The sequence below is a fragment of the Mesoplodon bidens genome (assembly GCF_964165515.1).
Source record: "Mesoplodon bidens genome assembly, chromosome: 15".
NCBI classification, from domain to species: domain Eukaryota; kingdom Metazoa; phylum Chordata; class Mammalia; order Artiodactyla; family Ziphiidae; genus Mesoplodon; species Mesoplodon bidens.
Window position 1 is genome coordinate 33,272,530 of NC_138171.1, and position 7,886 is coordinate 33,280,415.

Below are 7,886 nucleotides of genomic sequence, written 5' to 3' on the forward strand. Positions count from 1 at the left end.
TTTTAGTTTAGGTTATCCCTCACAGATTAGGTTTGGAAACAGGACTTCTTATCCAGCCTGGCAGAATAGGCCTTCACGTTTAGGGAGGCGGTGTTGCAATTTGGACATGAGACAGATCTGGGTACTTATTCTAGCTCTGTCACTCCCTAGGCGTGCATCCTTGGACTGATTACGTAACCTTTCTCAAGTCTCTGTGTCTTATATGTAAAATAAGTAATAGTAAATGCTTTTCTAGTAGGAATTTCACTTTAAGAATTAAATGGGTGGGGCTTCCCTGGTGGCGCAGTGGTTAAGAATCTGCCTGCCAATGCAGGGCACACGGGTTTGAGCCCTGGTCCGGGAAGATCCCACATGCCACGGAGCAACTAAGCCTGTGCGCCACAACTACTGAGCCTGCTCTCTATAGCCTGCATTCCACAACTACTGAAGCCCAGGTGCCGCAACTACTGAAGCCCAGGTGCCACAACTACTGAAGCTCACATGCCTAGAGCCTGTGCCCTGCAACAAGAGAAACCACCACAATGAGAAGCCCGCACACCTCAACGAAGAGCAGACCCCACTCTGCAGCTAGTGAAAGCCCGCGTGCAGCAAGAAGACCCAATGCAGCCAAAAATAAATAAGTTAAAAAAAAAAATTGGTGGGAATTCCCTGGTAGTCCAGTGGTTAGGACTTGGCACTCTCACTGCCTGGCCTGTGTTCAGTCCCTGGTGGGGTAATAAGATCCTGCAAGCCGTACTGTGCCGGGCAAGAAAAAATAATAATTAAATGGGACGATGATTGTATGTGTAGTAGTTCCCAGCCCTTAATCATTATTCAACAAAAGATTACTGTCCTAACTTGCTTTAGTGTATGACATGCTCCTGTTAGAAAGACTTGTTTTGACATTAATAATTTTCAAAAAATTTTAGGGTAACAAAATCCCCTCTCCCCTTTTTATCCCCCCCAAAGTCTGTCAGAACTTCTAGTATATTAAATAGACACAGAGCTACCCTGGTTGAATGTGAGAGGATTGAGACCTCAGAGTACGTCCCTCTGGCCTTTTCCAGGAGCTACCTGCCCCTCAATCTCTATCTCCCTGGGGGACCCTAAAGCACCTGCATGGGACCCTGGGGCTCCAGGGACCATAATTTGAAAACTCCAGGTTAAAGAATTCTTTCCTCTGTCTCAGAACAAATGCTGTTGGAAGAGTAGTAGAAAGAGTCCAGGGCTTAGGTTGGAACACCTGAATTTTCTGGTTTTGTCACTTACCAGTTGTATGACCTTTGACTACTCACTTAACTTCTTTGACCTCAGTTTCCTCCTCTGAAAAATGAGGATTAATACCTGCCTCAAAGGGTTATTGCAAATATTATATTAGATGATACAAATGAAGTGCAAAGTACTATATACATGTGGTAAGATAACATTTTATAGCATTATAGCATTCTCCCCAGCATGCCTCTCCTTCCTTGATTACTTTGTCTCCTGTGCCCCGTTCAGTCAGTTGCATTGATTGCCACAGGAGAGAGATGATAAAAAAAAAACAAAAACCAGAATCAAAATGCTTTTAAGTTTCAAAAGCCAAGGAAGCAAGAAAGCTTAGGTAGTGATGCATCCCCCTCTCTCACAGTCCTAGGGTGTTGCCTGGGTGTGAGGTGGGAGGAGTAATGATGATAGATACTTAGATGTGTTTGGAGATCTCAGGAGAGAGGATGTGGATGTGTACATTGTTCCCTGTGGAGCTGGGGAGGTGGCAAGCCTTGCAGAGTTTCCCTCAGTGTCAAACATGATGCAACAACAGTAGGGTAGCCATAGCCACGTGAGTGTCTAGGCGGTAAGTGCTACTTTGAGGCAGGAAGCAACCAAATGTTTTACTTGTGCACAGAAGTAATTCAGAGAAAGCCAGACCTGAGATGCCATAAGATGAGGACAAAGAGAAGCTATCTGTGGCCTAGGTGGACCCACCACTGAAGCCCACAAGACTAGAGAGGAATGAGGATGACTCAGTGGTCACTAGTATGGACTCAGCACCAGATACTCCTTTCCCATGAAGGGCTTTGGAGTACCCACTTCCTCTCTCCAACCAGGGAAAGAAGGGTGAGGAGGCTGATTGCCTTATGTCATCCTGAATTATGATTCTGTCACCCAGCATGATGGGGATTCTAAACTAAGTCCAGTTATAGAAATAGAAAATTAGATCCTTTGCACAGAGAATTTGTGAACTCAGAAGGGGAGACCAAGTTGGAGATGTAGGAGGCTCCTGAGCATCCTTTGTCCCACAAATGCACTGAACGTACAGCTACACAGAGTCGCTTCATCTGAGAGAAATCCAGAAACTAGCTGAATGACTCCCACACGGAAGGTGAATGAGAAAATACCCACATCAAAATGGGCAGCAAAGTCTAAGACACACTCTTGCCATATAAGCCCCACCTCCTGCACAGCTCCATACGATTGGGAGGAAATCCCCAACTTCTAGCTTCTCCTTGAGGAGTGACGGGTTTGGACTGCACATCCAGCACCTCAACTTTTAAGAGTCTCACTGAGGGCCAGTCCCCCAAAACACTTGACTCTGAAATCTAGTGGGATTTGCATCCACCAGACCCACAGGACTATAGCAAGCAAAGGAGCAGTTCTTACTGGGCACACGAGCACGTGCAATGGCTGTTTCCCCAAGGCTCAGTGCAGAGGGAGCAGACAAAAATGCCTATCGTTCTGTCTTTCCCTGGAAGGGATTTGACTGCATACTTTCCAAGCTGCTGCCTAAGGGTCTGCTTCTAATTTAGCACTCATGTAAAGTCTGACTGTGATCCTCCTGACGCCCCAAATAGCTGATGGGTGCTTTCCCTGACTTTCCCACTGGTTCACTCCAACAGTGAAACCAAGTCACCGTTTCTTCCTGGAGGACCTTGTCCATACATCTAGTGCCCCAACATTTACAGCTGCCACCCAAGTGTGGGCCCCCAAGTTACCTGGCTTTGACAGCCAACCAGGCTTACATTCACAAGTCCCACAGCACCACATCAAACAAAAAACAGTTTTTAAACAGATTCAAGAGCACCTCCCAGTGGCTGTACTCCTGGGCTCAATGCAGAGGGAGTAGGCTCCTCTGGACGAATTTCACTGTCCTGTATCCTGATAGAATATCAATAAGGAAATATTGGACTTAAACTACATGTTAGACGAGATGGCTCTAGCAGACATACACAGAACATTCCAACCAACAGCAGCAGAATAACCATTCTTAAGCACACATGAAACATTTTCCAGGACGGATCATATATTACACCACAAAATATGTTTTAATAAATTTAAGATTGAAATCCTATCAAGCATTTTTCCCAATGACAAATGGTGTGAAACTAGAAGTCAGTTACAAGAAGAAAACTGGAAAATTCATAAATATGTGGAGATTAAACAACATGCTTTTGAAGAACCAATAGGTCAAAGAAGAAATCCAAAAGGGAAATTTAAAAATCTTGAGAGGGCTTCCCTGGTGGCGCAGTGGTTGAGAGTCCGCCTGCCGATGCAGGGGACGCGGGTTTGTGCCCCGGTCTGGGAGGATCCCACATGCCGCGGAGCGGCTGGGCCCGTGAGCCATGGCCGCTGAGCCTGCGCGTCCGGAGCCTATGCTCCGCAATGGGAGAGGCCACAACAGTGAGAGGCCCACATACCGCAAATAAATAAATAAAATAAAAATGAAAAGTCAGCCTACAGAATGGAGGAAAATATGTGCAAACCACACATCTGATAAGGGGTTAATATCCAAAATATCAAGGAATTAATACAACTCAATAGAAAAAAAAATAACACAAAAAATGGGCAAAGGGTCTGAATAGACATCTCTCCAAAGAAGACATCCAAATGGCCAACAGGTACATGAAAAGTTACTCAACATCACTAATCAGGGGAATACAAATCAAAACTACAATAAGACATCACCTAACACCAGTCAGGTTTATTTTTAAAAAGGCAAGAGATAGTAAATGCTGGCCAGGATGTGGAGAAAAAGGAACTCTGGTGCACTATGAGTGGGAATGTAAATTGGTGCAGCCACTATGGAAAACAGTATGGAGATACCTCAAAAAGTTAAAAATAGAACTACCGTGTGATTCAGCCATTCCTCTTGTGAGTATATATCCAAAGGAAATGAAATCATTTTCTAGAAGAGATGTCTGTACTCCCATGTGCATCGCAGCATGATTCACAATATCCAAGGTATGGAAACAACCTAAGTGTCCATTGATGGATGAATGAATAAACAAAATGTGGCATGTATGTACACAAGAGAATATTATTCAGCCATGAGAAAAAAGGAAATCCTGCCATTTGTGACAACATGGATGAGGCTGGAGGGCATTATGCTAAGTGAAATAAGCCAGATGGAGAAAGACAAATAGTGTGTGGCATCACTTATATGTGGAAACTTTTAAAAAATAAATGGAACTCAAAGAAACAGAGTAGAATAACAATGGTTGCCAGGGACTGGGTGGTGGTGGTGAGGGAAATAGGGAGAGGCTGGTAAAAGGGTACAAACTTTCAGTTAATAAGATAAATAAGGTCTAAGGATCTAATGTAAACATGGTGACTATAGCTAATAACACTGTACTGTATAACTGAAATTTGCTAAGAAAGTAGAATTAAGTGTTTTCATAAAAAAATGTAAATATATGAGGCAATGGATGTGTTTCTTAACTTGATGGTGGGAATCCGTTCACAATCCATGCGTATATAAAATCACCACGTTCTACACTTTAAATATATTACAATTTTAAATGTCAACTATACCTCAGTAAAGCTGAAAAAAAGAAAAAGAATTTGTGGACTCAAAATTCCAGGGGAATAAGATATAGGCACAGTTCCAGGTAAGAAGACACAGTTCCAGGGAGGAAGGTTCTAGACATGTTCTCACATATGTATGTCTCCCCACTAACAAGAAAAGTGAGCTTGTCAATGGTAGGACCCAATTGGAGTCATCCTCTTGTTCCTATTGTGCAGTGCAATGCCTGCCTTAAAGGACACAGTGTAAGTGTATTGATGGATCAGTTATGGAGGTAGAAACAGGGAGGATGGAGAAACGGACTTTCCCCCTTCATAGTTCTGTCTGCTGCATGCTGTGCAGACAGAGCTCGGGTACAGACTGATCAGACATTCTACTGAGTTCTCTCCTCCCTACGCTCATCTCAGTACTGAGCCCCAAGAGGAAACTGCTGGCTAGAGGTCTGGGTGTGATACACACCTCCAAGGCCACCTGTACAAAGAGCCACTTCCTCTCTGCTGGCAGAAATAACAGACCCATGAGTCAAGTAATCGATCTTTTCTCTGTTGACTTAGAGCCCAGAGACTGTGTCATTCAGAGGTGACCTTCATCCTGAGGGTACATCTCTCTCCTGCAGTTAAAATTGTCCTCTATCTCCGTCTCCTCCTGTGATCACCCGTAAAGGATCTTCCAAAATGTGTGATTCTTTTTATTAAAAAATGAATCCCTGGGCTTCCCTGGTGGCGCAGTGGTTGAGAGTCCGCCTGCCGATGCAGGGGATGCAGGTTCATGCCCCGGTCCGGGGAGATCCCACATGCTGCGGAGCAGCTGGGCCCGTGAGCCATGGCCGCTGAGCCTGCGCGTCCGGAGCCTGTGCTCCACAGCGGGAGAGGCCACAACAGTGAGAGGCCCACGTACTGCAAAAAAAAAAAAAAAAGAAAAAGAAAAACCTGAAAGAAATTTGGTAAATCAGTGTTCAGTTGGAGAATGAGAACCATCTAGAAAATATGTATATGTGTATTACATATAACGTAACTTTTTAGATATGAATTACAGGTATTATGCAATTATGTAGTCCCATAATATATACAGTGATATATATAAATGTATGTATTACAGGTACTATGAGCTTGTGAGGTCTGGTTCAATAGTCTCTATAAGGCTGTTGCCTTCATTTGATGCTGAAGCTTGAAATCTGCAGAGCAGACAGGAAGGGAAGATGGATGCAAAGAGGGGGAGAGTGAGGACAAACTGGAACCCCTAGGGACAGACTGGAACTCATGTCAGTCTCTCACTGCTCCCAACTCTGATGTCCTTCAGGAAAGGCTGGTGTCCTTTGTCACAGAAGGAAGCGCACCTGGAGCTGGGAGCAGAAGGAGGGCCCCGCAGCAAAGAGGGGAGCCAGCAGGTAAGCTACCCCCGCACCGACCTCTGGAGCATCAGTACCATGGCTGCTTCACTCCCATCCTCCTAATCCCAGGCAAGATGTCTCCTGCGGCCCACCCTAACCAGATACCTACAGCCTAAGCAAGATGACATATTACAAAGCAACCAGATAGTTCCTGCCAAGGTTTGGTACAGTGAGGCAGTAGGTACACAGGTGTTTGCTACATATCTGTGTAGTCTCAGATGTATGTTTGAAATACCTTACAGTTTAAGGTGTGAATCCATCTACCTTCATTGTAGAACCCATAAGAAAATGATGTCAAAATCCACCCCCTTCCAAAAAAAGTCGACTTTTTGGAACCAGTTAAAACATTATGTAAATGAATAGCCTTTCCAGTGAATAAATTAACAGGCCAGATGGAAACGATCCCGGTGATTCCAATTTCATCTGTCTTCTTAAGTGTTTGCAAAGTAATACCATACCTTAACATTAGCAGAAGAGATATAAGATAGGTTTTTGCTTGAAATCGGATTCCCGAGTACTCATTACACAAAATTAAACTGCAGTCGTTACATGGAATTAACTATGTAGCTTGTAAACCTGAACAACTAGACAAATATTTCACATCTTCACCATTTTGCTACACTTTGTTTTGGAGCTGGAAAGAACTGCGAAAACCTGTTTACGTATTTCATAGGGTGTAGAGGCTGAAGCAAAATACTAAATAATGTCTCAAATATTTTAATAATTTTCATTAGTCTCAACAATTAAGCACATTCACGAAGCTGACTTTGCGATCGTGTTCCGTTAAATTATAGCTACCAAACTATAAACTAAAATTATAGTTAAGTAAAAATAGTCCAAATTAAAGCCATTGTTGCCACCCTATTTTATTAGCAATTAGGGAACATAAGAGACACCAGGTTTTTCAGCTCTGTGACCTGCTGGGCAATCTAGGCCCTCATTTCAAAGTCAAAATAACATCATTCTACTGCTGAGAACATGCTTTCTTGAGGTGGGTTGATTGGGTGAATTCTACCTGCCTGTTTTTTGTTTTCTCTAGTTACTATGCTCCCCCACTGAAAAAGCCTTCATGCTCATCTGTTGTTCTGTAATCCTACCAGCTGGAGATAACTACTGTTAACATTTTGCTATATGTCCTTTCACTTTTTTTTTCCATGAGGCACATATTGAATAGGACCCATTTAAAAATTAGTTGTTTGTACTATATTTACATGATGACTAAAACTAAGGAAATTTTTGAAAACGTTTTTTGTTTTCAAATTATACTTAACACTAAAATTTGGAAATGCTAATGTTTCTACAAAATTTCAACTTAGAAAAATAACCCCCCAAATGAAAAGTGCTAATTCACAGATATGTTCAAATGCCCAGAGCTGTGATTACCTGCATTCAGAGTAGAATACTCACCCCCTGCCCCAAACACCCCAGATGCAAACAACATAATTAAAAATTGGTATGAATCAAGACCACACAAGATTTTTGTTTCATTTAAGCATACCAGCTGACATTTTTTGGGTGTTAAATATAGAGAGATGGCTCCTTTTGGTTGCTGTTTATTATCTATTGATAGAGACTGAAATTAAATTCCTAAGACTGGGTTAGAAGAATGAAAAAGTGATGTAATTGAAATGGGCAAAAATAATTTGAATTGTACTTTTGAAACAGTAGAATGAACACAATTCATGAATAACCGACCATCATTCTATGTATGAAAAATTTGTGGCGATTCATCCTTTT